This window comes from Microcebus murinus, chromosome 15 (genome assembly GCF_040939455.1).
Source record: "Microcebus murinus isolate Inina chromosome 15, M.murinus_Inina_mat1.0, whole genome shotgun sequence".
Taxonomy (NCBI): Eukaryota; Metazoa; Chordata; class Mammalia; order Primates; family Cheirogaleidae; genus Microcebus; species Microcebus murinus.
The window spans coordinates 79,188,182-79,215,692 of record NC_134118.1 but is presented as its reverse complement, the minus strand read 5'-3'; the positions used below and the strand labels follow the sequence as shown (position 1 = coordinate 79,215,692).

At 63.9% G+C, this 27,511-nt stretch overlaps 8 non-coding genes across 8 annotated transcripts; all 8 read right to left on the bottom strand.

Moving 5' to 3' along the window:
- Window positions 1–1,648: 1,648 nt before the first annotated feature.
- LOC142876467 (5S ribosomal RNA) lies at window positions 1,649–1,767 on the bottom strand. Its single transcript, XR_012923368.1, has one exon. It is a non-coding gene; the product is annotated as a 5S ribosomal RNA (ribosomal RNA).
- Window positions 1,768–5,295: 3,528 nt separating this feature from the next.
- LOC142876542 (5S ribosomal RNA) lies at window positions 5,296–5,414 on the bottom strand. Its single transcript, XR_012923443.1, has one exon. It is a non-coding gene; the product is annotated as a 5S ribosomal RNA (ribosomal RNA).
- Window positions 5,415–8,936: 3,522 nt separating this feature from the next.
- Window positions 8,937–9,055, bottom strand: LOC142876466 (5S ribosomal RNA). The gene has a single exon (XR_012923367.1). It is a non-coding gene; the product is annotated as a 5S ribosomal RNA (ribosomal RNA).
- Window positions 9,056–12,572: 3,517 nt separating this feature from the next.
- Window positions 12,573–12,691, bottom strand: LOC142876465 (5S ribosomal RNA). The gene has a single exon (XR_012923366.1). It is a non-coding gene; the product is annotated as a 5S ribosomal RNA (ribosomal RNA).
- Window positions 12,692–16,217: 3,526 nt separating this feature from the next.
- On the bottom strand, window positions 16,218–16,336 carry LOC142876464 (5S ribosomal RNA). The gene has a single exon (XR_012923365.1). It is a non-coding gene; the product is annotated as a 5S ribosomal RNA (ribosomal RNA).
- Window positions 16,337–19,855: 3,519 nt separating this feature from the next.
- On the bottom strand, window positions 19,856–19,974 carry LOC142876463 (5S ribosomal RNA). The gene has a single exon (XR_012923364.1). It is a non-coding gene; the product is annotated as a 5S ribosomal RNA (ribosomal RNA).
- A 3,543-nt stretch (window positions 19,975–23,517) lies between these two features.
- On the bottom strand, window positions 23,518–23,636 carry LOC142876462 (5S ribosomal RNA). Its single transcript, XR_012923363.1, has one exon. It is a non-coding gene; the product is annotated as a 5S ribosomal RNA (ribosomal RNA).
- Window positions 23,637–27,184: 3,548 nt separating this feature from the next.
- LOC142876461 (5S ribosomal RNA) lies at window positions 27,185–27,303 on the bottom strand. Its single transcript, XR_012923362.1, has one exon. It is a non-coding gene; the product is annotated as a 5S ribosomal RNA (ribosomal RNA).
- Between the last annotated feature and the right edge of the window lie 208 nt (window positions 27,304–27,511).

Sequence of the window (27,511 nt, the reverse complement as noted above, 5' to 3'; positions counted from 1 at the left end):
CCAGCCCCCGGGCCTCCATGGGGTGCCCAGCACAAAAGTGCAGACAACCACCGGACCCTCAATCTCAGTTTTCGGATGTTTTTGCCACTCTAAGGACCCGCAGGCCAGCTGGGCCTTCTGGCAGGACAGAGAGCCCCGGAATCCGACGTGGAGAGCTGGGTGTACGTCCCCACGAGGAGGCGGTCCCCACCTCCGCGGCTCTCCCCTTGCGGGGGGGGGGAAAGCAGCCACGGGGCCTCGGAGAAGACACCAGGCTGGGCGCCCGCCCCACAGTGGGGGCACGTCCCCCGCAGGCCACTTAGCGACGGCCGCCGGCCGGCGGACGGTTGGGTGGCGCGAGACGCTGCGGCCGCCCTGCTACCGGGTTCCTGGGAGGGCGTCCTGGAACCAGCGTCCACACCAAGCCCTTGGAAGGCCCAGGCGACGGAGGAGCCCCGTCAGGCAGGGGCCGAGGACGGTGACGGCCCGGGCGGGGAGGAGCGTGTCAGGCAGGGGCAGAGGACGGTGACAGGTGACAGGCCGGGCGGGAAGGAGTCAGTCAGGCAGGGGCCGAGGAGGAGACGGGCTGGGTAAGGGTTAGGGTTAGAGTCAGGGCACAAGTCACAATCGCAAAGACCTGGAAGCGACCCGAGTGCCCATCGACCCACGAGTGCGTAAATGAAATGTGGCGCGTGGACACCACGGAGTGCTATTCAGCTAGGAGGAGCAGCGGTGAGAGGGCACCTCTCGTGGTTCTCCTGGCCAGAGCTGGAACCCGTTCCAGTAAGCCAGGTAGCCCAAGAATGGACACACGAGCACCACGTGCTCGCGCTCACCAGCAAATGGGTACGAACCGATGGACACCTAAGTGGACACAGAGGAATCACCTTCATCGGGTGGGTGTCGGGCGGGTGGGGGGAGGGGATGGGCATACACCTCCATTAGGAATGGGGTGGGTGCGCACCGACTGGGGCATGGGCGCACTTGAGGCTCTGACCCGAGGGGGGAGGCAGGGAGAGGGCAACGTACCCGACCCTAACATTGGTACCCCCACAATACGCTGGAACGACATCAGAGGTAAATGAATAAGAACACAGGGGGGAGGGGGGCACGGGCAACACATGTCACCTTAATACTTGGACTCCCATCATCTGCTTGAAAAGAGAGAGAAAAGAAAATGCAATCATAGAGATAAGAGACACTTTTTAAAAATAATGAATCCGAAGAGAAAAGTAAAAGGAGGCCTGTGGAGCAGGTCTGGGTGCGACTCCGGATCCCCCAACATCAGGTGCCACCACCAAAGATTCCTACGTGTAGCCCATAGAACCCCAAAAGCAACGGGACGAGTTCTGGTCACATACTCCCTCCAAATGACATCCTGGCCTTCTTCTGGAACTCCCTCCCCTCTCAGACTCTCAAGGTTTCCTCCAGCGTGTCGGTTCCCACAGAGCAGACCTTTGGTCTGAGACCTGACAGTCCAGAAGCCACGCATGCTGCCGCGTGACGGCGGTGTCGCGGCTTGGGACAAGAGGAGGCCCCACGGTGCGGGCTGGGGCGCCAGGCACCGCGGCGGGCGCTGAGGGTGGGGGTGACCCCCACCCCGGGCCGCCGCCTCGCTCCCAGAGAGGGGACAGAACAAGAGGCAAAACAAAAAAAAAAAAAAAGAAGAAGCCTACGGCACCCGGTATTCCCAGGCGGTCTCCCATCCAAGTACTAACCAGGCCCGACCCTGCTTAGCTTCCGAGACCAGACGAGGTCGGGCGCGTTCAGGGTGGTGTGGCCCTAGACGGCGGAGGGCGCCCCTGCCCCGCTCAAGAAGCCGAGCCTCTCTGCGCTTCCCCGCCGCCTCCTCCCGCCCCAGGCCCCGCACCGGCGCTGACCCGCGCCGGGCCGGGCCTGTTGAGTTCACCGGCCGGGTCCGGCGGGCTCCGAGGGACGGGGGTGACAGGCGGGGCGGGGCGGGCAGGGAGCGGTGGGCCGGGGTGGGGGGCTGTCTCTCTATACACACACACACACACACACACACACACTCACACTCACACAAGATGCGCCTCCACGGCTGGACTCGCCAAGGTGGAGACCTTCCAGCCCCCTTCCTCTCCTCGCCTGGCCTCCTTCACCTACCCGCCCCCCACCCCCAGCTCGTGGCCGCCCCCGCCGCTGCCGCCGCCGCCGCCGCCGCCGCCGCCGATTGCGCACGCGCGGATCGCCCGCCCTTTGACCCCAGGCAGGGGCCGCCCTCCCCGACAACCCCTTTCAGCTGGGCCCCCCACCCTGTGAGTGGGCTGCCGCCTATTCCCCCGGGCCCCGGGCTGGGGCACAGCGCATGGGGGAGGGGAGCGAGTGTATGGGGCGTCTCTCTCTCTCTCTAGGGATGTGTCCCATGGGTGGGGTGGCGTGGTTTGTGGGGCGCTGAAGAAATCAGTCCCCTCCATCTCCTACCTCTGGAAAACGCCCAAGCCCTTGGAGAACTGCCGGCAACGCGACCGGGGGGGCCGGGACCCTCCTCTGTGTCCTCCTGTGGCCCAGTCCAAGGGGCCGGGGCCTGGGCCTGGCCGGGGCTGCATTGGACCCCGACCACCCTGGCGTGTGGACTCGCTAAAAATCGGCCATTAGATATTGGATTCCAGCTTCATTGAGGTCATTTCACTAATGAGTGCACCGGAAAGAGTTTCCTAATCCATCTGTGAGGGTGGCAACTGAAAGAGAATTTTAAAGCTGACAGAATAGGCGAGGAAAGGCATAGGAGATTTCCACACCCAGTAAGGAAGCCTTTCCCGAAATGGAAGAAAGAAACGAGCAAACAGAAACACCGGTAGCCCGCCAGGATCAGAGTCTGCCCCCGAGAGAAAGTACCCTGACCAGGTTCACCCGTGGGTGGGTGGCGAGCTAGCGGCATTCAGAAGAGCGAGGCCCGCAGTCTGTGCAGAAGACACCTGCACTCGGGTGTGTGTGTGGCGGCACGATTCACAAGCAGCTCCAGATGTTAAGCCAAGGAGAAGCCAGGGAGTTCCCAACGCCCCAGGTGTCCTCAGCCCACGACTGGCTGCTGGGGGAATGCGAAGCCCGGCTCCTTGTCTCAGAGCGGGACAACCAGGAGGTGTGACGTACACCCCGGGGTTCCCAGGAGGATCAGGCTGAAGCTGGGACTTGGCCTGAAAGTGTCCCCTCGCATGGCCACCCCCTTCCCCTTCCTGCTCCTCTACTCCTGGTGCCCCTCCATCCAGGGGCCAGACCTTAAAGAGTCACCCGCAAGAGAATCCTGGTCCCAAAGGAGCCTTCTGGGGGACCCGTGCTGAGAGAGGTTGTGGGCATGGCCCGCTGGGGCTCTGCCCGACCCAGGGCTGAGAGATGCAACCTCCCAGCTCTGGGTCCCTGCAGGGGAAGCGTTGGCAAGCACAGGGCCAGTCCTCCAAAGGCCCAGGTGCAGGGAGCCCAGGCCAAGCAGCCTGTGGAAGAAGCCACCCCGGGAAGACGACTGCAGGCCACGGCCCTTCCCACCTCCTCCTCCTCCTCCTCCTGCTCCTCCACCCCCACCGACCTCCCACCCCCCACCCCCGACATGGCGCAGGGCTCAGAGACACCTCAGACACTTGCTACCCAAAGTGCAAAGGGCATCAGTTGCTCCTCCAAACCCCCCCCCTGCCCAGCAGACCGCGTCGTCCAGCCAGCCCCCGGGCCTCCATGGGGTGCCCAGCACAAAAGTGCAGACAACCACCGGACCCTCAATCTCAGTTTTCGGATGTTTTTGCCACTCTAAGGACCCGCAGGCCAGCTGGGCCTTCTGGCAGGACAGAGAGCCCCGGAATCCGACGTGGAGAGCTGGGTGTACGTCCCCACGAGGAGGCGGTCCCCACCTCCGCGGCTCTCCCCTTGCGGGGGGGGGGAAAGCAGCCACGGGGCCTCGGAGAAGACACCAGGCTGGGCGCCCGCCCCACAGTGGGGGCACGTCCCCCGCAGGCCACTTAGCGACGGCCGCCGGCCGGCGGACGGTTGGGTGGCGCGAGACGCTGCGGCCGCCCTGCTACCGGGTTCCTGGGAGGGCGTCCTGGAACCAGCGTCCACACCAAGCCCTTGGAAGGCCCAGGCGACGGAGGAGCCCCGTCAGGCAGGGGCCGAGGACGGTGACGGCCCGGGCGGGGAGGAGCGTGTCAGGCAGGGGCAGAGGACGGTGACAGGTGACAGGCCGGGCGGGAAGGAGTCAGTCAGGCAGGGGCCGAGGAGGAGACGGGCTGGGTAAGGGTTAGGGTTAGAGTCAGGGCACAAGTCACAATCGCAAAGACCTGGAAGCGACCCGAGTGCCCATCGACCCACGAGTGCGTAAATGAAATGTGGCGCGTGGACACCACGGAGTGCTATTCAGCTAGGAGGAGCAGCGGTGAGAGGGCACCTCTCGTGGTTCTCCTGGCCAGAGCTGGAACCCGTTCCAGTAAGCCAGGTAGCCCAAGAATGGACACACGAGCACCACGTGCTCGCGCTCACCAGCAAATGGGTACGAACCGATGGACACCTAAGTGGACACAGAGGAATCACCTTCATCGGGTGGGTGTCGGGCGGGTGGGGGGAGGGGATGGGCATACACCTCCATTAGGAATGGGGTGGGTGCGCACCGACTGGGGCATGGGCGCACTTGAGGCTCTGACCCGAGGGGGGAGGCAGGGAGAGGGCAACGTACCCGACCCTAACATTGGTACCCCCACAATACGCTGGAACGACATCAGAGGTAAATGAATAAGAACACAGGGGGGAGGGGGGCACGGGCAACACATGTCACCTTAATACTTGGACTCCCATCATCTGCTTGAAAAGAGAGAGAAAAGAAAATGCAATCATAGAGATAAGAGACACTTTTTAAAAATAATGAATCCGAAGAGAAAAGTAAAAGGAGGCCTGTGGAGCAGGTCTGGGTGCGACTCCGGATCCCCCAACATCAGGTGCCACCACCAAAGATTCCTACGTGTAGCCCATAGAACCCCAAAAGCAACGGGACGAGTTCTGGTCACATACTCCCTCCAAATGACATCCTGGCCTTCTTCTGGAACTCCCTCCCCTCTCAGACTCTCAAGGTTTCCTCCAGCGTGTCGGTTCCCACAGAGCAGACCTTTGGTCTGAGACCTGACAGTCCAGAAGCCACGCATGCTGCCGCGTGACGGCGGTGTCGCGGCTTGGGACAAGAGGAGGCCCCACGGTGCCGGCTGGGGCGCCAGGCACCGCGGCGGGCGCTGAGGGTGGGGGTGACCCCCACCCCGGGCCGCCGCCTCGCTCCCAGAGAGGGGACAGAACAAGAGGCAAAACAAAAAAAAAAAAAAAAGAAGAAGCCTACGGCACCCGGTATTCCCAGGCGGTCTCCCATCCAAGTACTAACCAGGCCCGACTCTGCTTAGCTTCCGAGACCAGACGAGGTCGGGCGCGTTCAGGGTGGTGTGGCCCTAGACGGCGGAGGGCGCCCCTGCCCCGCTCAAGAAGCCGAGCCTCTCTGCGCTTCCCCGCCGCCTCCTCCCGCCCCAGGCCCCGCACCGGCGCTGACCCGCGCCGGGCCGGGCCTGTTGAGTTCACCGGCCGGGTCCGGCGGGCTCCGAGGGACGGGGGTGACAGGCGGGGTGGGGCGGGCAGGGAGCGGTGGGCCGGGGTGGGGGGCTGTCTCTCTATACACACACACACACACACACACACACACACACACTCACACAAGATGCGCCTCCACGGCTGGACTCGCCAAGGTGGAGACCTTCCAGCCCCCTTCCTCTCCTCGCCTGGCCTCCTTCACCTACCCGCCCCCCACCCCCAGCCCGTGGCCGCCCCCGCCGCCGCCGCCGCCGCCGCCGCCGCCGATTGCACACGCGCGGATCGCCCGCCCTTTGACCCCAGGCAGGGGCCGCCCTCCCCGACAACCCCTTTCAGCTGGGCCCCCCACCCTGTGAGTGGGCTGCCGCCTATTCCCCCGGGCCCCGGGCTGGGGCACAGCGCATGGGGGAGGGGAGCGAGTGTATGGGGCGTCTCTCTCTCTCTCTAGGGATGTGTCCCATGGGTGGGGTGGCGTGGTTTGTGGGGCGCTGAAGAAATCAGTCCCCTCCATCTCCTACCTCTGGAAAACGCCCAAGCCCTTGGAGAACTGCCGGCAACGCGACCGGGGGGGCCGGGACCCTCCTCTGTGTCCTCCTGTGGCCCAGTCCAAGGGGCCGGGGCCTGGGCCTGGCCGGGGCTGCATTGGACCCCGACCACCCTGGCGTGTGGACTCGCTAAAAATCGGCCATTAGATATTGGATTCCAGCTTCATTGAGGTCATTTCACTAATGAGTGCACCGGAAAGAGTTTCCTAATCCATCTGTGAGGGTGGCAACTGAAAGAGAATTTTAAAGCTGACAGAATAGGCGAGGAAAGGCATAGGAGATTTCCACACCCAGTAAGGAAGCCTTTCCCGAAATGGAAGAAAGAAACGAGCAAACAGAAACACCGGTAGCCCGCCAGGATCAGAGTCTGCCCCCGAGAGAAAGTACCCTGACCAGGTTCACCCGTGGGTGGGTGGCGAGCTAGCGGCATTCAGAAGAGCGAGGCCCGCAGTCTGTGCAGAAGACACCTGCACTCGGGTGTGTGTGTGGCGGCACGATTCACAAGCAGCTCCAGATGTTAAGCCAAGGAGAAGCCAGGGAGTTCCCAACGCCCCAGGTGTCCTCAGCCCACGACTGGCTGCTGGGGGAATGCGAAGCCCGGCTCCTTGTCTCAGAGCGGGACAACCAGGAGGTGTGACGTACACCCCGGGGTTCCCAGGAGGATCAGGCTGAAGCTGGGACTTGGCCTGAAAGTGTCCCCTCGCATGGCCACCCCCTTCCCCTTCCTGCTCCTCTACTCCTGGTGCCCCTCCATCCAGGGGCCAGACCTTAAAGAGTCACCCGCAAGAGAATCCTGGTCCCAAAGGAGCCTTCTGGGGGACCCGTGCTGAGAGAGGTTGTGGGCATGGCCCGCTGGGGCTCTGCCCGACCCAGGGCTGAGAGATGCAACCTCCCAGCTCTGGGTCCCTGCAGGGGAAGCGTTGGCAAGCACAGGGCCAGTCCTCCAAAGGCCCAGGTGCAGGGAGCCCAGGCCAAGCAGCCTGTGGAAGAAGCCACCCCGGGAAGACGACTGCAGGCCACGGCCCTTCCCACCTCCTCCTCCTCCTCCTCCTGCTCCTCCACCCCCACCGACCTCCCACCCCCCACCCCCGACATGGCGCAGGGCTCAGAGACACCTCAGACACTTGCTACCCAAAGTGCAAAGGGCATCAGTTGCTCCTCCAAACCCCCCCCCTGCCCAGCAGACCGCGTCGTCCAGCCAGCCCCCGGGCCTCCATGGGGTGCCCAGCACAAAAGTGCAGACAACCACCGGACCCTCAATCTCAGTTTTCGGATGTTTTGGCCACTCTAAGGACCCGCAGGCCAGCTGGGCCTTCTGGCAGGACAGAGAGCCCCGGAATCCGACGTGGAGAGCTGGGTGTACGTCCCCACGAGGAGGCGGTCCCCACCTCCGCGGCTCTCCCCTTGCGGGGGGGGGGAAAGCAGCCACGGGGCCTCGGAGAAGACACCAGGCTGGGCGCCCGCCCCACAGTGGGGGCACGTCCCCCGCAGGCCACTTAGCGACGGCCGCCGGCCGGCGGACGGTTGGGTGGCGCGAGACGCTGCGGCCGCCCTGCTACCGGGTTCCTGGGAGGGCGTCCTGGAACCAGCGTCCACACCAAGCCCTTGGAAGGCCCAGGCGACGGAGGAGCCCCGTCAGGCAGGGGCCGAGGACGGTGACGGCCCGGGCGGGGAGGAGCGTGTCAGGCAGGGGCAGAGGACGGTGACAGGTGACAGGCCGGGCGGGAAGGAGTCAGTCAGGCAGGGGCCGAGGAGGAGACGGGCTGGGTAAGGGTTAGGGTTAGAGTCAGGGCACAAGTCACAATCGCAAAGACCTGGAAGCGACCCGAGTGCCCATCGACCCACGAGTGCGTAAATGAAATGTGGCGCGTGGACACCACGGAGTGCTATTCAGCTAGGAGGAGCAGCGGTGAGAGGGCACCTCTCGTGGTTCTCCTGGCCAGAGCTGGAACCCGTTCCAGTAAGCCAGGTAGCCCAAGAATGGACACACGAGCACCACGTGCTCGCGCTCACCAGCAAATGGGTACGAACCGATGGACACCTAAGTGGACACAGAGGAATCACCTTCATCGGGTGGGTGTCGGGCGGGTGGGGGGAGGGGATGGGCATACACCTCCATTAGGAATGGGGTGGGTGCGCACCGACTGGGGCATGGGCGCACTTGAGGCTCTGACCCGAGGGGGGAGGCAGGGAGAGGGCAACGTACCCGACCCTAACATTGGTACCCCCACAATACGCTGGAACGACATCAGAGGTAAATGAATAAGAACACAGGGGGGAGGGGGGCACGGGCAACACATGTCACCTTAATACTTGGACTCCCATCATCTGCTTGAAAAGAGAGAGAAAAGAAAATGCAATCATAGAGATAAGAGACACTTTTTAAAAATAATGAATCCGAAGAGAAAAGTAAAAGGAGGCCTGTGGAGCAGGTCTGGGTGCGACTCCGGATCCCCCAACATCAGGTGCCACCACCAAAGATTCCTACGTGTAGCCCATAGAACCCCAAAAGCAACGGGACGAGTTCTGGTCACATACTCCCTCCAAATGACATCCTGGCCTTCTTCTGGAACTCCCTCCCCTCTCAGACTCTCAAGGTTTCCTCCAGCGTGTCGGTTCCCACAGAGCAGACCTTTGGTCTGAGACCTGACAGTCCAGAAGCCACGCATGCTGCCGCGTGACGGCGGTGTCGCGGCTTGGGACAAGAGGAGGCCCCACGGTGCGGGCTGGGGCGCCAGGCACCGCGGCGGGCGCTGAGGGTGGGGGTGACCCCCACCCCGGGCCGCCGCCTCGCTCCCAGAGAGGGGACAGAACAAGAGGCAAAACAAAAAAAAAAAAAAAAGAAGAAGCCTACGGCACCCGGTATTCCCAGGCGGTCTCCCATCCAAGTACTAACCAGGCCCGACCCTGCTTAGCTTCCGAGACCAGACGAGGTCGGGCGCGTTCAGGGTGGTGTGGCCCTAGACGGCGGAGGGCGCCCCTGCCCCGCTCAAGAAGCCGAGCCTCTCTGCGCTTCCCGCCGCCTCCTCCCGCCCCAGGCCCCGCACCGGCGCTGACCCGCGCCGGGCCGGGCCTGTTGAGTTCACCGGCCGGGTCCGGCGGGCTCCGAGGGACGGGGGTGACAGGCGGGGCGGGGCGGGCAGGGAGCGGTGGGCCGGGGTGGGGGGCTGTCTCTCTATACACACACACACACACACACACACACACTCACACTCACACAAGATGCGCCTCCACGGCTGGACTCGCCAAGGTGGAGACCTTCCAGCCCCCTTCCTCTCCTCGCCTGGCCTCCTTCACCTACCCGCCCCCCACCCCCAGCTCGTGGCCGCCCCCGCCGCGGCCGCCGCCGCCGCCGCCGATTGCGCACGCGCGGATCGCCCGCCCTTTGACCCCAGGCAGGGGCCGCCCTCCCCGACAACCCCTTTCAGCTGGGCCCCCCACCCTGTGAGTGGGCTGCCGCCTATTCCCCCGGGCCCCGGGCTGGGGCACAGCGCATGGGGGAGGGGAGCGAGTGTATGGGGCGTCTCTCTCTCTCTCTAGGGATGTGTCACATGGGTGGGGTGGCGTGGTTTGTGGGGCGCTGAAGAAATCAGTCCCCTCCATCTCCTACCTCTGGAAAACGCCCAAGCCCTTGGAGAACTGCCGGCAACGCGACCGGGGGGGCCGGGACCCTCCTCTGTGTCCTCCTGTGGCCCAGTCCAAGGGGCCGGGGCCTGGGCCTGGCCGGGGCTGCATTGGACCCCGACCACCCTGGCGTGTGGACTCGCTAAAAATCGGCCATTAGATATTGGATTCCAGCTTCATTGAGGTCATTTCACTAATGAGTGCACCGGAAAGAGTTTCCTAATCCATCTGTGAGGGTGGCAACTGAAAGAGAATTTTAAAGCTGACAGAATAGGCGAGGAAAGGCATAGGAGATTTCCACACCCAGTAAGGAAGCCTTTCCCGAAATGGAAGAAAGAAACGAGCAAACAGAAACACCGGTAGCCCGCCAGGATCAGAGTCTGCCCCCGAGAGAAAGTACCCTGACCAGGTTCACCCGTGGGTGGGTGGCGAGCTAGCGGCATTCAGAAGAGCGAGGCCCGCAGTCTGTGCAGAAGACACCTGCACTCGGGTGTGTGTGTGGCGGCACGATTCACAAGCAGCTCCAGATGTTAAGCCAAGGAGAAGCCAGGGAGTTCCCAACGCCCCAGGTGTCCTCAGCCCACGACTGGCTGCTGGGGGAATGCGAAGCCCGGCTCCTTGTCTCAGAGCGGGACAACCAGGAGGTGTGACGTACACCCCGGGGTTCCCAGGAGGATCAGGCTGAAGCTGGGACTTGGCCTGAAAGTGTCCCCTCGCATGGCCACCCCCTTCCCCTTCCTGCTCCTCTACTCCTGGTGCCCCTCCATCCAGGGGCCAGACCTTAAAGAGTCACCCGCAAGAGAATCCTGGTCCCAAAGGAGCCTTCTGGGGGACCCGTGCTGAGAGAGGTTGTGGGCATGGCCCGCTGGGGCTCTGCCCGACCCAGGGCTGAGAGATGCAACCTCCCAGCTCTGGGTCCCTGCAGGGGAAGCGTTGGCAAGCACAGGGCCAGTCCTCCAAAGGCCCAGGTGCAGGGAGCCCAGGCCAAGCAGCCTGTGGAAGAAGCCACCCCGGGAAGACGACTGCAGGCCACGGCCCTTCCCACCTCCTCCTCCTCCTCCTCCTGCTCCTCCACCCCCACCGACCTCCCACCCCCCACCCCCGACATGGCGCAGGGCTCAGAGACACCTCAGACACTTGCTACCCAAAGTGCAAAGGGCATCAGTTGCTCCTCCAAACCCCCCCCCTGCCCAGCAGACCGCGTCGTCCAGCCAGCCCCCGGGCCTCCATGGGGTGCCCAGCACAAAAGTGCAGACAACCACCGGACCCTCAATCTCAGTTTTCGGATGTTTTGGCCACTCTAAGGACCCGCAGGCCAGCTGGGCCTTCTGGCAGGACAGAGAGCCCCGGAATCCGACGTGGAGAGCTGGGTGTACGTCCCCACGAGGAGGCGGTCCCCACCTCCGCGGCTCTCCCCTTGCGGGGGGGGGGAAAGCAGCCACGGGGCCTCGGAGAAGACACCAGGCTGGGCGCCCGCCCCACAGTGGGGGCACGTCCCCCGCAGGCCACTTAGCGACGGCCGCCGGCCGGCGGACGGTTGGGTGGCGCGAGACGCTGCGGCCGCCCTGCTACCGGGTTCCTGGGAGGGCGTCCTGGAACCAGCGTCCACACCAAGCCCTTGGAAGGCCCAGGCGACGGAGGAGCCCCGTCAGGCAGGGGCCGAGGACGGTGACGGCCCGGGCGGGGAGGAGCGTGTCAGGCAGGGGCAGAGGACGGTGACAGGTGACAGGCCGGGCGGGAAGGAGTCAGTCAGGCAGGGGCCGAGGAGGAGACGGGCTGGGTAAGGGTTAGGGTTAGAGTCAGGGCACAAGTCACAATCGCAAAGACCTGGAAGCGACCCGAGTGCCCATCGACCCACGAGTGCGTAAATGAAATGTGGCGCGTGGACACCACGGAGTGCTATTCAGCTAGGAGGAGCAGCGGTGAGAGGGCACCTCTCGTGGTTCTCCTGGCCAGAGCTGGAACCCGTTCCAGTAAGCCAGGTAGCCCAAGAATGGACACACGAGCACCACGTGCCCGCGCTCACCAGCAAATGGGTACGAACCGATGGACACCTAAGTGGACACAGAGGAATCACCTTCATCGGGTGGGTGTCGGGCGGGTGGGGGGAGGGGATGGGCATACACCTCCATTAGGAATGGGGTGGGTGCGCACCGACTGGGGCATGGGCGCACTTGAGGCTCTGACCCGAGGGGGGAGGCTGGGAGAGGGCAACGTACCCGACCTTAACATTGGTACCCCCACAATACGCTGGAACGACATCAGAGGTAAATGAATAAGAACACAGGGGGGAGGGGGGCACGGGCAACACATGTCACCTTAATACTTGGACTCCCATCATCTGCTTGAAAAGAGAGAGAAAAGAAAATGCAATCATAGAGATAAGAGACACTTTTTAAAAATAATGAATCCGAAGAGAAAAGTAAAAGGAGGCCTGTGGAGCAGGTCTGGGTGCGACTCCGGATCCCCCAACATCAGGTGCCACCACCAAAGATTCCTACGTGTAGCCCATAGAACCCCAAAAGCAACGGGACGAGTTCTGGTCACATACTCCCTCCAAATGACATCCTGGCCTTCTTCTGGAACTCCCTCCCCTCTCAGACTCTCAAGGTTTCCTCCAGCGTGTCGGTTCCCACAGAGCAGACCTTTGGTCTGAGACCTGACAGTCCAGAAGCCACGCATGCTGCCGCGTGACGGCGGTGTCGCGGCTTGGGACAAGAGGAGGCCCCACGGTGCGGGCTGGGGCGCCAGGCACCGCGGCGGGCGCTGAGGGTGGGGGTGACCCCCACCCCGGGCCGCCGCCTCGCTCCCAGAGAGGGGACAGAACAAGAGGCAAAACAAAAAAAAAAAAAAAGAAGAAGCCTACGGCACCCGGTATTCCCAGGCGGTCTCCCATCCAAGTACTAACCAGGCCCGACCCTGCTTAGCTTCCGAGACCAGACGAGGTCGGGCGCGTTCAGGGTGGTGTGGCCCTAGACGGCGGAGGGCGCCCCTGCCCCGCTCAAGAAGCCGAGCCTCTCTGCGCTTCCCCGCCGCCTCCTCCCGCCCCAGGCCCCGCACCGGCGCTGACCCGCGCCGGGCCGGGCCTGTTGAGTTCACCGGCCGGGTCCGGCGGGCTCCGAGGGACGGGGGTGACAGGCGGGGCGGGGCGGGCAGGGAGCGGTGGGCCGGGGTGGGGGGCTGTCTCTCTATACACACACACACACACACACACACACTCACACTCACACAAGATGCGCCTCCACGGCTGGACTCGCCAAGGTGGAGACCTTCCAGCCCCCTTCCTCTCCTCGCCTGGCCTCCTTCACCTACCCGCCCCCCACCCCCAGCTCGTGGCCGCCCCCGCCGCCGCCGCCGCCGCCGCCGCCGCCGCCGCCGATTGCGCACGCGCGGATCGCCCGCCCTTTGACCCCAGGCAGGGGCCGCCCTCCCCGACAACCCCTTTCAGCTGGGCCCCCCACCCTGTGAGTGGGCTGCCGCCTATTCCCCCGGGCCCCGGGCTGGGGCACAGCGCATGGGGGAGGGGAGCGAGTGTATGGGGCGTCTCTCTCTCTCTCTAGGGATGTGTCCCATGGGTGGGGTGGCGTGGTTTGTGGGGCGCTGAAGAAATCAGTCCCCTCCATCTCCTACCTCTGGAAAACGCCCAAGCCCTTGGAGAACTGCCGGCAACGCGACCGGGGGGGCCGGGACCCTCCTCTGTGTCCTCCTGTGGCCCAGTCCAAGGGGCCGGGGCCTGGGCCTGGCCGGGGCTGCATTGGACCCCGACCACCCTGGCGTGTGGACTCGCTAAAAATCGGCCATTAGATATTGGATTCCAGCTTCATTGAGGTCATTTCACTAATGAGTGCACCGGAAAGAGTTTCCTAATCCATCTGTGAGGGTGGCAACTGAAAGAGAATTTTAAAGCTGACAGAATAGGCGAGGAAAGGCATAGGAGATTTCCACACCCAGTAAGGAAGCCTTTCCCGAAATGGAAGAAAGAAACGAGCAAACAGAAACACCGGTAGCCCGCCAGGATCAGAGTCTGCCCCCGAGAGAAAGTACCCTGACCAGGTTCACCCGTGGGTGGGTGGCGAGCTAGCGGCATTCAGAAGAGCGAGGCCCGCAGTCTGTGCAGAAGACACCTGCACTCGGGTGTGTGTGTGGCGGCACGATTCACAAGCAGCTCCAGATGTTAAGCCAAGGAGAAGCCAGGGAGTTCCCAACGCCCCAGGTGTCCTCAGCCCACGACTGGCTGCTGGGGGAATGCGAAGCCCGGCTCCTTGTCTCAGAGCGGGACAACCAGGAGGTGTGACGTACACCCCGGGGTTCCCAGGAGGATCAGGCTGAAGCTGGGACTTGGCCTGAAAGTGTCCCCTCGCATGGCCACCCCCTTCCCCTTCCTGCTCCTCTACTCCTGGTGCCCCTCCATCCAGGGGCCAGACCTTAAAGAGTCACCCGCAAGAGAATCCTGGTCCCAAAGGAGCCTTCTGGGGGACCCGTGCTGAGAGAGGTTGTGGGCATGGCCCGCTGGGGCTCTGCCCGACCCAGGGCTGAGAGATGCAACCTCCCAGCTCTGGGTCCCTGCAGGGGAAGCGTTGGCAAGCACAGGGCCAGTCCTCCAAAGGCCCAGGTGCAGGGAGCCCAGGCCAAGCAGCCTGTGGAAGAAGCCACCCCGGGAAGACGACTGCAGGCCACGGCCCTTCCCACCTCCTCCTCCTCCTCCTCCTGCTCCTCCACCCCCACCGACCTCCCACCCCCCACCCCCGACATGGCGCAGGGCTCAGAGACACCTCAGACACTTGCTACCCAAAGTGCAAAGGGCATCAGTTGCTCCTCCAAACCCCCCCCCTGCCCAGCAGACCGCGTCGTCCAGCCAGCCCCCGGGCCTCCATGGGGTGCCCAGCACAAAAGTGCAGACAACCACCGGACCCTCAATCTCAGTTTTCGGATGTTTTGGCCACTCTAAGGACCCGCAGGCCAGCTGGGCCTTCTGGCAGGACAGAGAGCCCCGGAATCCGACGTGGAGAGCTGGGTGTACGTCCCCACGAGGAGGCGGTCCCCACCTCCGCGGCTCTCCCCTTGCGGGGGGGGGGAAAGCAGCCACGGGGCCTCGGAGAAGACACCAGGCTGGGCGCCCGCCCCACAGTGGGGGCACGTCCCCCGCAGGCCACTTAGCGACGGCCGCCGGCCGGCGGACGGTTGGGTGGCGCGAGACGCTGCGGCCGCCCTGCTACCGGGTTCCTGGGAGGGCGTCCTGGAACCAGCGTCCACACCAAGCCCTTGGAAGGCCCAGGCGACGGAGGAGCCCCGTCAGGCAGGGGCCGAGGACGGTGACGGCCCGGGCGGGGAGGAGCGTGTCAGGCAGGGGCAGAGGACGGTGACAGGTGACAGGCCGGGCGGGAAGGAGTCAGTCAGGCAGGGGCCGAGGAGGAGACGGGCTGGGTAAGGGTTAGGGTTAGAGTCAGGGCACAAGTCACAATCGCAAAGACCTGGAAGCGACCCGAGTGCCCATCGACCCACGAGTGCGTAAATGAAATGTGGCGCGTGGACACCACGGAGTGCTATTCAGCTAGGAGGAGCAGCGGTGAGAGGGCACCTCTCGTGGTTCTCCTGGCCAGAGCTGGAACCCGTTCCAGTAAGCCAGGTAGCCCAAGAATGGACACACGAGCACCACGTGCTCGCGCTCACCAGCAAATGGGTACGAACCGATGGACACCTAAGTGGACACAGAGGAATCACCTTCATCGGGTGGGTGTCGGGCGGGTGGGGGGAGGGGATGGGCATACACCTCCATTAGGAATGGGGTGGGTGCGCACCGACTGGGGCATGGGCGCACTTGAGGCTCTGACCCGAGGGGGGAGGCAGGGAGAGGGCAACGTACCCGACCCTAACATTGGTACCCCCACAATACGCTGGAACGACATCAGAGGTAAATGAATAAGAACACAGGGGGGAGGGGGGCACGGGCAACACATGTCACCTTAATACTTGGACTCCCATCATCTGCTTGAAAAGAGAGAGAAAAGAAAATGCAATCATAGAGATAAGAGACACTTTTTAAAAATAATGAATCCGAAGAGAAAAGTAAAAGGAGGCCTGTGGAGCAGGTCTGGGTGCGACTCCGGATCCCCCAACATCAGGTGCCACCACCAAAGATTCCTACGTGTAGCCCATAGAACCCCAAAAGCAACGGGACGAGTTCTGGTCACATACTCCCTCCAAATGACATCCTGGCCTTCTTCTGGAACTCCCTCCCCTCTCAGACTCTCAAGGTTTCCTCCAGCGTGTCGGTTCCCACAGAGCAGACCTTTGGTCTGAGACCTGACAGTCCAGAAGCCACGCATGCTGCCGCGTGACGGCGGTGTCGCGGCTTGGGACAAGAGGAGGCCCCACGGTGCGGGCTGGGGCGCCAGGCACCGCGGCGGGCGCTGAGGGTGGGGGTGACCCCCACCCCGGGCCGCCGCCTCGCTCCCAGAGAGGGGACAGAACAAGAGGCAAAACAAAAAAAAAAAAAAAAGAAGAAGCCTACGGCACCCGGTATTCCCAGGCGGTCTCCCATCCAAGTACTAACCAGGCCCGACCCTGCTTAGCTTCCGAGACCAGACGAGGTCGGGCGCGTTCAGGGTGGTGTGGCCCTAGACGGCGGAGGGCGCCCCTGCCCCGCTCAAGAAGCCGAGCCTCTCTGCGCTTCCCCGCCGCCTCCTCCCGCCCCAGGCCCCGCACCGGCGCTGACCCGCGCCTGGCCGGGCCTGTTGAGTTCACCGGCCGGGTCCGGCGGGCTCCGAGGGACGGGGGTGACAGGCGGGGCGGGGCGGGCAGGGAGCGGTGGGCCGGGGTGGGGGGCTGTCTCTCTATACACACACACACACACACACACACACTCACACTCACACAAGATGCGCCTCCACGGCTGGACTCGCCAAGGTGGAGACCTTCCAGCCCCCTTCCTCTCCTCGCCTGGCCTCCTTCACCTACCCGCCCCCCACCCCCAGCTCGTGGCCGCCCCCGCCGCCGCCGCCGCCGCCGCCGCCGCCGATTGCGCACGCGCGGATCGCCCGCCCTTTGACCCCAGGCAGGGGCCGCCCTCCCCGACAACCCCTTTCAGTTGGGCCCCCCACCCTGTGAGTGGGCTGCCGCCTATTCCCCGGGGCCCCGGGCTGGGGCACAGCGCATGGGGGAGGGGAGCGAGTGTATGGGGCGTCTCTCTCTCTCTCTAGGGATGTGTCACATGGGTGGGGTGGCGTGGTTTGTGGGGCGCTGAAGAAATCAGTCCCCTCCATCTCCTACCTCTGGAAAACGCCCAAGCCCTTGGAGAACTGCCGGCAACGCGACCGGGGGGGCCGGGACCCTCCTCTGTGTCCTCCTGTGGCCCAGTCCAAGGGGCCGGGGCCTGGGCCTGGCCGGGGCTGCATTGGACCCCGACCACCCTGGCGTGTGGACTCGCTAAAAATCGGCCATTAGATATTGGATTCCAGCTTCATTGAGGTCATTTCACTAATGAGTGCACCGGAAAGAGTTTCCTAATCCATCTGTGAGGGTGGCAACTGAAAGAGAATTTTAAAGCTGACAGAATAGGCGAGGAAAGGCATAGGAGATTTCCACACCCAGTAAGGAAGCCTTTCCCGAAATGTAAGAAAGAAACGAGCAAACAGAAACACCGGTAGCCCGCCAGGATCAGAGTCTGCCCCCGAGAGAAAGTACCCTGACCAGGTTCACCCGTGGGTGGGTGGCGAGCTAGCGGCATTCAGAAGAGCGAGGCCCGCAGTCTGTGCAGAAGACACCTGCACTCGGGTGTGTGTGTGGCGGCACGATTCACAAGCAGCTCCAGATGTTAAGCCAAGGAGAAGCCAGGGAGTTCCCAACGCCCCAGGTGTCCTCAGCCCACGACTGGCTGCTGGGGGAATGCGAAGCCCGGCTCCTTGTCTCAGAGCGGGACAACCAGGAGGTGTGACGTACACCCCGGGGTTCCCAGGAGGATCAGGCTGAAGCTGGGACTTGGCCTGAAAGTGTCCCCTCGCATGGCCACCCCCTTCCCCTTCCTGCTCCTCTACTCCTGGTGCCCCTCCATCCAGGGGCCAGACCTTAAAGAGTCACCCGCAAGAGAATCCTGGTCCCAAAGGAGCCTTCTGGGGGACCCGTGCTGAGAGAGGTTGTGGGCATGGCCCGCTGGGGCTCTGCCCGACCCAGGGCTGAGAGATGCAACCTCCCAGCTCTGGGTCCCTGCAGGGGAAGCGTTGGCAAGCACAGGGCCAGTCCTCCAAAGGCCCAGGTGCAGGGAGCCCAGGCCAAGCAGCCTGTGGAAGAAGCCACCCCGGGAAGACGACTGCAGGCCACGGCCCTTCCCACCTCCTCCTCCTCCTCCTCCTGCTCCTCCACCCCCACCGACCTCCCACCCCCCACCCCCGACATGGCGCAGGGCTCAGAGACACCTCAGACACTTGCTACCCAAAGTGCAAAGGGCATCAGTTGCTCCTCCAAACCCCCCCCCTGCCCAGCAGACCGCGTCGTCCAGCCAGCCCCCGGGCCTCCATGGGGTGCCCAGCACAAAAGTGCAGACAACCACCGGACCCTCAATCTCAGTTTTCGGATGTTTTGGCCACTCTAAGGACCCGCAGGCCAGCTGGGCCTTCTGGCAGGACAGAGAGCCCCGGAATCCGACGTGGAGAGCTGGGTGTACGTCCCCACGAGGAGGCGGTCCCCACCTCCGCGGCTCTCCCCTTGCGGGGGGGGGGAAAGCAGCCACGGGGCCTCGGAGAAGACACCAGGCTGGGCGCCCGCCCCACAGTGGGGGCACGTCCCCCGCAGGCCACTTAGCGACGGCCGCCGGCCGGCGGACGGTTGGGTGGCGCGAGACGCTGCGGCCGCCCTGCTACCGGGTTCCTGGGAGGGCGTCCTGGAACCAGCGTCCACACCAAGCCCTTGGAAGGCCCAGGCGACGGAGGAGCCCCGTCAGGCAGGGGCCGAGGACGGTGACGGCCCGGGCGGGGAGGAGCGTGTCAGGCAGGGGCAGAGGACGGTGACAGGTGACAGGCCGGGCGGGAAGGAGTCAGTCAGGCAGGGGCCGAGGAGGAGACGGGCTGGGTAAGGGTTAGGGTTAGAGTCAGGGCACAAGTCACAATCGCAAAGACCTGGAAGCGACCCGAGTGCCCATCGACCCACGAGTGCGTAAATGAAATGTGGCGCGTGTACACCACGGAGTGCTATTCAGCTAGGAGGAGCAGCGGTGAGAGGGCACCTCTCGTGGTTCTCCTGGCCAGAGCTGGAACCCGTTCCAGTAAGCCAGGTAGCCCAAGAATGGACACACGAGCACCACGTGCCCGCGCTCACCAGCAAATGGGTACGAACCGATGGACACCTAAGTGGACACAGAGGAATCACCTTCATCGGGTGGGTGTCGGGCGGGTGGGGGGAGGGGATGGGCATACACCTCCATTAGGAATGGGGTGGGTGCGCACCGACTGGGGCATGGGCGCACTTGAGGCTCTGACCCGAGGGGGGAGGCTGGGAGAGGGCAACGTACCCGACCTTAACATTGGTACCCCCACAATACGCTGGAACGACATCAGAGGTAAATGAATAAGAACACAGGGGGGAGGGGGGCACGGGCAACACATGTCACCTTAATACTTGGACTCCCATCATCTGCTTGAAAAGAGAGAGAAAAGAAAATGCAATCATAGAGATAAGAGACACTTTTTAAAAATAATGAATCCGAAGAGAAAAGTAAAAGGAGGCCTGTGGAGCAGGTCTGGGTGCGACTCCGGATCCCCCAACATCAGGTGCCACCACCAAAGATTCCTACGTGTAGCCCATAGAACCCCAAAAGCAACGGGACGAGTTCTGGTCACATACTCCCTCCAAATGACATCCTGGCCTTCTTCTGGAACTCCCTCCCCTCTCAGACTCTCAAGGTTTCCTCCAGCGTGTCGGTTCCCACAGAGCAGACCTTTGGTCTGAGACCTGACAGTCCAGAAGCCACGCATGCTGCCGCGTGACGGCGGTGTCGCGGCTTGGGACAAGAGGAGGCCCCACGGTGCGGGCTGGGGCGCCAGGCACCGCGGCGGGCGCTGAGGGTGGGGGTGACCCCCACCCCGGGCCGCCGCCTCGCTCCCAGAGAGGGGACAGAACAAGAGGCAAAACAAAAAAAAAAAAAAAGAAGAAGCCTACGGCACCCGGTATTCCCAGGCGGTCTCCCATCCAAGTACTAACCAGGCCCGACCCTGCTTAGCTTCCGAGACCAGACGAGGTCGGGCGCGTTCAGGGTGGTGTGGCCCTAGACGGCGGAGGGCGCCCCTGCCCCGCTCAAGAAGCCGAGCCTCTCTGCGCTTCCCCGCCGCCTCCTCCCGCCCCAGGCCCCGCACCGGCGCTGACCCGCGCCGGGCCGGGCCTGTTGAGTTCACCGGCCGGGTCCGGCGGGCTCCGAGGGACGGGGGTGACAGGCGGGGCGGGGCGGGCAGGGAGCGGTGGGCCGGGGTGGGGGGCTGTCTCTCTATACACACACACACACACACACACACACTCACACTCACACAAGATGCGCCTCCACGGCTGGACTCGCCAAGGTGGAGACCTTCCAGCCCCCTTCCTCTCCTCGCCGGGCCTCCTTCACCTACCCGCCCCCCACCCCCAGCTCGTGGCCGCCCCCGCCGCTGCCGCCGCCGCCGCCGCCGCCGCCGCCGCCGCCGCCGATTGCGCACGCGCGGATCGCCCGCCCTTTGACCCCAGGCAGGGGCCGCCCTCCCCGACAACCCCTTTCAGCTGGGCCCCCCACCCTGTGGGTGGGCTGCCGCCTATTCCCCCGGGCCCGGGCTGGGGCACAGCGCATGGGGGAGGGGAGCGAGTGTATGGGGCGTCTCTCTCTCTCTCTAGGGATGTGTCCCATGGGTGGGGTGGCGTGGTTTGTGGGGCGCTGAAGAAATCAGTCCCCTCCATCTCCTAACTCTGGAAAACGCCCAAGCCCTTGGAGAACTGCCGGCAACGCGACCGGGGGGGCCGGGACCCTCCTCTGCGTCCTCCTGTGGCCCAGTCCAAGGGGCCTGGGCCTGGCCGGGGCTGCATTGGACCCCGACCACCCTGGCGTGTGGACTCGCTAAAAATCGGCCATTAGATATTGGATTCCAGCTTCATTGAGGTCATTTCACTAATGAGTGCACCGGAAAGAGTTTCCTAATCCATCTGTGAGGGTGGCAACTGAAAGAGAATTTTAAAGCTGACAGAATAGGCGAGGAAAGGCATAGGAGATTTCCACACCCAGTAAGGAAGCCTTTCCCGAAATGGAAGAAAGAAACGAGCAAACAGAAACACCGGTAGCCCGCCAGGATCAGAGTCTGCCCCCGAGAGAAAGTACCCTGACCAGGTTCACCCGTGGGTGGGTGGCGAGCTAGCGGCATTCAGAAGAGCGAGGCCCGCAGTCTGTGCAGAAGACACCTGCACTCGGGTGTGTGTGTGGCGGCACGATTCACAAGCAGCTCCAGATGTTAAGCCAAGGAGAAGCCAGGGAGTTCCCAACGCCCCAGGTGTCCTCAGCCCACGACTGGCTGCTGGGGAAATGCGAAGCCCGGCTCCTTGTCTCAGAGCGGGACAACCAGGAGGTGTGACGTACACCCCGGGGTTCCCAGGAGGATCAGGCTGAAGCTGGGACTTGGCCTGAAAGTGTCCCCTCGCATGGCCACCCCCTTCCCCTTCCTGCTCCTCTACTCCTGGTGCCCCTCCATCCAGGGGCCAGACCTTAAAGAGTCACCCGCAAGAGAATCCTGGTCCCAAAGGAGCCTTCTGGGGGACCCGTGCTGAGAGAGGTTGTGGGCATGGCCCGCTGGGGCTCTGCCCGACCCAGGGCTGAGAGATGCAACCTCCCAGCTCTGGGTCCCTGCAGGGGAAGCGTTGGCAAGCACAGGGCCAGTCCTCCAAAGGCCCAGGTGCAGGGAGCCCAGGCCAAGCAGCCTGTGGAAGAAGCCACCCCGGGAAGACGACTGCAGGCCACGGCCCTTCCCACCTCCTCCTCCTCCTCCTCCTCCTCCTCCTCCTCCTGCTCCTCCACCCCCCCGACCTCCCACCCCCCACCCCCGACATGGCGCAGGGCTCAGAGACACCTCAGACACTTGCTACCCAAAGTGCAAAGGGCATCAGTTGCTCCTCCAAACCCCCCCCCCTGCCCAGCAGACCGCGTTGTCCAGCCAGCCCCCGGGCCTCCCTGGGGTGCCCAGCACAAAAGTGCAGACAACCACCGGACCCTCAATCTCAGTTTTCGGATGTTTTTGCCACTCTAAGGACCCGCAGGCCAGCTGGGCCTTCTGGCAGGACAGAGAGCCCCGGAATCCGACGTGGAGAGCTGGGTGTACGTCCCCACGAGGAGGCGGTCCCCACCTCCGCGGCTCTCCCCTTGCGGGGGGGGGGAAAAGCAGCCACGGGGCCTCAGAGAAGACACCAGGCTGGGCGCCCGCCCCACAGTGGGGGCACGTCCCCCGCAGGCCACTTAGCGACGGCCGCCGGCCGGCGGACGGTTGGGTGGCGCGAGACGCTGCGGCCGCCCTGCTACCGGGTTCCTGGGAGGGCGTCCTGGAACCAGCGTCCACACCAAGCCCTTGGAAGGCCCAGGCGACGGAGGAGCCCCATCAGGCAGGGGCCGAGGACGGTGACGGCCCGGGCGGGGAGGAGCGTGTCAGGCAGGGGCAGAGGACGGTGACAGGTGACAGGCCGGGCGGGAAGGAGTCAGTCAGGCAGGGGCCGAGGAGGAGACGGGCTGGGTAAGGGTTAGGGTTAGAGTCAGGGCACAAGTCACAATCGCAAAGACCTGGAAGCGACCCGAGTGCCCATCGACCCACGAGTGCGTAAATGAAATGTGGCGCGTGGACACCACGGAGTGCTATTCAGCTAGGAGGAGCAGCGGTGAGAGGGCACCTCTCGTGGTTCTCCTGGCCAGAGCTGGAACCCGTTCCAGTAAGCCAGGTAGCCCAAGAATGGACACACGAGCACCACGTGCTCGCGCTCACCAGCAAATGGGTACGAACCGATGGACACCTAAGTGGACACAGAGGAATCACCTTCATCGGGTGGGTGTCGGGCGGGTGGGGGGAGGGGATGGGCATACACCTCCATTAGGAATGGGGTGGGTGCGCACCGACTGGGGCATGGGCGCACTTGAGGCTCTGACCCGAGGGGGGAGGCAGGGAGAGGGCAACGTACCCGACCCTAACATTGGTACCCCCACAATACGCTGGAACGACATCAGAGGTAAATGAATAAGAACACAGGGGGGAGGGGGGCACGGGCAACACATGTCACCTTAATACTTGGACTCCCATCATCTGCTTGAAAAGAGAGAGAAAAGAAAATGCAATCATAGAGATAAGAGACACTTTTTAAAAATAATGAATCCGAAGAGAAAAGTAAAAGGAGGCCTGTGGAGCAGGTCTGGGTGCGACTCCGGATCCCCCAACATCAGGTGCCACCACCAAAGATTCCTACGTGTAGCCCATAGAACCCCAAAAGCAACGGGACGAGTTCTGGTCACATACTCCCTCCAAATGACATCCTGGTCTTCTTCTGGAACTCCCTCCCCTCTCAGACTCTCAAGGTTTCCTCCAGCGTGTCGGTTCCCACAGAGCAGACCTTTGGTCTGAGACCTGACAGTCCAGAAGCCACGCATGCTGCCGCGTGACGGCGGTGTCGCGGCTTGGGACAAGAGGAGGCCCCACGGTGCGGGCTGGGGCGCCAGGCACCGCGGCGGGCGCTGAGGGTGGGGGTGACCCCCACCCCGGGCCGCCGCCTCGCTCCCAGAGAGGGGACAGAACAAGAGGCAAAACAAAAAAAAAAAAAAAGAAGAAGCCTACGGCACCCGGTATTCCCAGGCGGTCTCCCATCCAAGTACTAACCAGGCCCGACCCTGCTTAGCTTCCGAGACCAGACGAGGTCGGGCGCGTTCAGGGTGGTGTGGCCCTAGACGGCGGAGGGCGCCCCTGCCCCGCTCAAGAAGCCGAGCCTCTCTGCGCTTCCCCGGGGCCTCCTCCCGCCCCAGGCCCCGCACCGGCGCTGACCCGCGCCGGGCCGGGCCTGTTGAGTTCACCGGCCGGGTCCGGCGGGCTCCGAGGGACGGGGGTGACAGGCGGGGCGGGGCGGGCAGGGAGCGGTGGGCCGGGGTGGGGGGCTGTCTCTCTATACACACACACACACACACACACACACTCACACTCACACAAGATGCGCCTCCACGGCTGGACTCGCCAAGGTGGAGACCTTCCAGCCCCCTTCCTCTCCTCGCCGGGCCTCCTTCACCTACCCGCCCCCCACCCCCAGCTCGTGGCCGCCCCCGCCGCCGCCGCCGCCGCCGCCGCCGCCGCCGCCGCCGCCGCCGCCGCCGATTGCGCACGCGCGGATCGCCCGCCCTTTGACCCCAGGCAGGGGCCGCCCTCCCCGACAACCCCTTTCAGCTGGGCCCCCCACCCTGTGGGTGGGCTGCCGCCTATTCCCCCGGGCCCGGGCTGGGGCACAGCGCATGGGGGAGGGGAGCGAGTGTATGGGGCGTCTCTCTCTCTCTCTAGGGATGTGTCCCATGGGTGGGGTGGCGTGGTTTGTGGGGCGCTGAAGAAATCAGTCCCCTCCATCTCCTAACTCTGGAAAACGCCCAAGCCCTTGGAGAACTGCCGGCAACGCGACCGGGGGGGCCGGGACCCTCCTCTGCGTCCTCCTGTGGCCCAGTCCAAGGGGCCTGGGCCTGGCCGGGGCTGCATTGGACCCCGACCACCCTGGCGTGTGGACTCGCTAAAAATCGGCCATTAGATATTGGATTCCAGCTTCATTGAGGTCATTTCACTAATGAGTGCACCGGAAAGAGTTTCCTAATCCATCTGTGAGGGTGGCAACTGAAAGAGAATTTTAAAGCTGACAGAATAGGCGAGGAAAGGCATAGGAGATTTCCACACCCAGTAAGGAAGCCTTTCCCGAAATGGAAGAAAGAAACGAGCAAACAGAAACACCGGTAGCCCGCCAGGATCAGAGTCTGCCCCCGAGAGAAAGTACCCTGACCAGGTTCACCCGTGGGTGGGTGGCGAGCTAGCGGCATTCAGAAGAGCGAGGCCCGCAGTCTGTGCAGAAGACACCTGCACTCGGGTGTGTGTGTGGCGGCACGATTCACAAGCAGCTCCAGATGTTAAGCCAAGGAGAAGCCAGGGAGTTCCCAACGCCCCAGGTGTCCTCAGCCCACGACTGGCTGCTGGGGGAATGCGAAGCCCGGCTCCTTGTCTCAGAGCGGGACAACCAGGAGGTGTGACGTACACCCCGGGGTTCCCAGGAGGATCAGGCTGAAGCTGGGACTTGGCCTGAAAGTGTCCCCTCGCATGGCCACCCCCTTCCCCTTCCTGCTCCTCTACTCCTGGTGCCCCTCCATCCAGGGGCCAGACCTTAAAGAGTCACCCGCAAGAGAATCCTGGTCCCAAAGGAGCCTTCTGGGGGACCCGTGCTGAGAGAGGTTGTGGGCATGGCCCGCTGGGGCTCTGCCCGACCCAGGGCTGAGAGATGCAACCTCCCAGCTCTGGGTCCCTGCAGGGGAAGCGTTGGCAAGCACAGGGCCAGTCCTCCAAAGGCCCAGGTGCAGGGAGCCCAGGCCAAGCAGCCTGTGGAAGAAGCCACCCCGGGAAGACGACTGCAGGCCACGGCCCTTCCCACCTCCTCCTCCTCCTCCTCCTCCTCCTCCTCCTCCTGCTCCTCCACCCCCCCGACCTCCCACCCCCCACCCCCGACATGGCGCAGGGCTCAGAGACACCTCAGACACTTGCTACCCAAAGTGCAAAGGGCATCAGTTGCTCCTCCAAACCCCCCCCCCGCCCAGCAGACCGCGTTGTCCAGCCAGCCCCCGGGCCTCCCTGGGGTGCCCAGCACAAAAGTGCAGACAACCACCGGACCCTCAATCTCAGTTTTCGGATGTTTTTGCCACTCTAAGGACCCGCAGGCCAGCTGGGCCTTCTGGCAGGACAGAGAGCCCCGGAATCCGACGTGGAGAGCTGGGTGTACGTCCCCACGAGGAGGCGGTCCCCACCTCCGCGGCTCTCCCCTTGCGGGGGGGGGGAAAAGCAGCCACGGGGCCTCAGAGAAGACACCAGGCTGGGCGCCCGCCCCACAGTGGGGGCACGTCCCCCGCAGGCCACTTAGCGACGGCCGCCGGCCGGCGGACGGTTGGGTGGCGCGAGACGCTGCGGCCGCCCTGCTACCGGGTTCCTGGGAGGGCGTCCTGGAACCAGCGTCCACACCAAGCCCTTGGAAGGCCCAGGCGACGGAGGAGCCCCATCAGGCAGGGGCCGAGGACGGTGACGGCCCGGGCGGGGAGGAGCGTGTCAGGCAGGGGCAGAGGACGGTGACAGGTGACAGGCCGGGCGGGAAGGAGTCAGTCAGGCAGGGGCCGAGGAGGAGACGGGCTGGGTAAGGGTTAGGGTTAGAGTCAGGGCACAAGTCACAATCGCAAAGACCTGGAAGCGACCCGAGTGCCCATCGACCCACGAGTGCGTAAATGAAATGTGGCGCGTGGACACCACGGAGTGCTATTCAGCTAGGAGGAGCAGCGGTGAGAGGGCACCTCTCGTGGTTCTCCTGGCCAGAGCTGGAACCCGTTCCAGTAAGCCAGGTAGCCCAAGAATGGACACACGAGCACCACGTGCTCGCGCTCACCAGCAAATGGGTACGAACCGATGGACACCTAAGTGGACACAGAGGAATCACCTTCATCGGGTGGGTGTCGGGCGGGTGGGGGGAGGGGATGGGCATACACCTCCATTAGGAATGGGGTGGGTGCGCACCGACTGGGGCATGGGCGCACTTGAGGCTCTGACCCGAGGGGGGAGGCAGGGAGAGGGCAACGTACCCGACCCTAACATTGGTACCCCCACAATACGCTGGAACGACATCAGAGGTAAATGAATAAGAACACAGGGGGGAGGGGGGCACGGGCAACACATGTCACCTTAATACTTGGACTCCCATCATCTGCTTGAAAAGAGAGAGAAAAGAAAATGCAATCATAGAGATAAGAGACACTTTTTAAAAATAATGAATCCGAAGAGAAAAGTAAAAGGAGGCCTGTGGAGCAGGTCTGGGTGCGACTCCGGATCCCCCAACATCAGGTGCCACCACCAAAGATTCCTACGTGTAGCCCATAGAACCCCAAAAGCAACGGGACGAGTTCTGGTCACATACTCCCTCCAAATGACATCCTGGTCTTCTTCTGGAACTCCCTCCCCTCTCAGACTCTCAAGGTTTCCTCCAGCGTGTCGGTTCCCACAGAGCAGACCTTTGGTCTGAGACCTGACAGTCCAGAAGCCACGCATGCTGCCGCGTGACGGCGGTGTCGCGGCTTGGGACAAGAGGAGGCCCCACGGTGCGGGCTGGGGCGCCAGGCACCGCGGCGGGCGCTGAGGGTGGGGGTGACCCCCACCCCGGGCCGCCGCCTCGCTCCCAGAGAGGGGACAGAACAAGAGGCAAAACAAAAAAAAAAAAAAAGAAGAAGCCTACGGCACCCGGTATTCCCAGGCGGTCTCCCATCCAAGTACTAACCAGGCCCGACCCTGCTTAGCTTCCGAGACCAGACGAGGTCGGGCGCGTTCAGGGTGGTGTGGCCCTAGACGGCGGAGGGCGCCCCTGCCCCGCTCAAGAAGCCGAGCCTCTCTGCGCTTCCCCGGGGCCTCCTCCCGCCCCAGGCCCCGCACCGGCGCTGACCCGCGCCGGGCCGGGCCTGTTGAGTTCACCGGCCGGGTCCGGCGGGCTCCGAGGGACGGGGGTGACAGGCGGGGCGGGGCGGGCAGGGAGCGGTGGGCCGGGGTGGGGGGCTGTCT